Consider the following 1,308-nt stretch of genomic DNA (forward strand, 5'->3'; position numbering starts at 1 on the left):
TGACCGCTTCTCCGTTAGTTAGACGCGAGAATACGGCCAAAACTTCGTCTCCGCCGTTGCGGCGACGGCCGAGCTTGCCGGCAGCTCTCAAAAAAAAATATCTAACTCGGTAGAGCGGCGGGGTTCTTGTGTCGACGCGCGACCTTCCTTCGCGCGACACGAGAGGAACAGGCGACAGAGTCAGAGGAATCACGAAGGAACGCACATATCGTTTAACATTCCGCTATATTTAACAAAAAAAACAACAAAGAAAGATACTACAAAGACGCTAGGCGGGCTCCGAGTCGCGTAGTCGCGAAATCATTCGGCAGCCGGATCCGTAGACGAGGATCCTTCTGCTTCGCGGAGTTCGAACGGCACGAGGCTCGCGAAATTCTCTCGTTACACGCTAATTATTGCCTTGGGCGCCAGCCGGGTGCATCCCGGCCCTAATTGTCTCGTCGCGAACCGCGTATTTCTCGCCACTCTCGGAGGCCCGCACTTTCTACGAATGATCGCGAGTCGTCATAATTTCTACGCACTCGCTCGCCGTACTGTGCGGTCGCGAACGCGGTGAAGCGGCAGCAGGCAGCGCGGTAAGGACGGCTATTCTCTCGCGAGGTTGGACGGTTCGTCAAGGATGGAGACGAACCCTTCCGGCTGCCGTCGGGAAGCGACGGCAACCATCTCGGTCTTTCGACACTCGGACTGAACGACAGGCAGAAGACAGCTCACTAAAAATCCCTCGCTGGGCTCGCCCCTCGTTCCTCGTCCGATCTCTCGCTGGTCGGCAGCTCGTTCGCTCGCTCTCGGAGTCGTTCGCTCGCTAGGTCGTCGTTCGCTTCAACGCTCGCGTCGCTCGCTGTCCGCACAGTGTCGAATCTTTCCGCGAGCGCGAGGCTCCTTAGCTCGCGGTATCAGCCGCCGATCGCCGCTAGGTCCCATTGGTCCTGCGGGAACGCACGGCTCTAGCGCGGGCGCCTTACAGGGCCCGCGCGACACCGCCGAATTCTCTGATTCCGTGTCGACGGAATCCTGCGCCTGACGGCAGCTCTAACTGGCGTGGGCGCTCAGGTGGCTGCCAGAAGCTTGAGGTATCCCAGGACGTCCCCCGGGATCTGGTCCTTAAGGTTAGCCCTTCCTGGCGCCCCGCTGCAAGCTAGTCGGGGCCCCATCGCTTGTGATAGCGAGGGGTGGATCCTGCCCCGTTTGGCTTGTCGTCCGCTGCAGGTCCGCCGTCGCCTCGCTCCGATCGCTGCACTTCGTCGTTCTCGTCGCGGCCCGAGCACACAATTAAACAAACGAAAATAACAAAAAATTATAATAACG

The 1,308-nt window shown here is 59.1% G+C and overlaps 1 protein-coding gene across 1 annotated transcript in view; it reads left to right on the forward strand.

Annotated features, from left to right (window-relative positions):
• LOC116852833 (putative nuclease HARBI1) overlaps positions 1-1,308 on the forward strand; it is a 4,399-nt gene that overhangs the window by 382 nt on the left and 2,709 nt on the right. The window lies entirely within an intron of this gene.

This window comes from Odontomachus brunneus, unplaced genomic scaffold (assembly GCF_010583005.1).
Source record: "Odontomachus brunneus isolate Ranch 3 - 2012 unplaced genomic scaffold, Obru_v1 Obru_scaffold_258, whole genome shotgun sequence".
Classification (NCBI taxonomy): Eukaryota; Metazoa; Arthropoda; class Insecta; order Hymenoptera; family Formicidae; genus Odontomachus; species Odontomachus brunneus.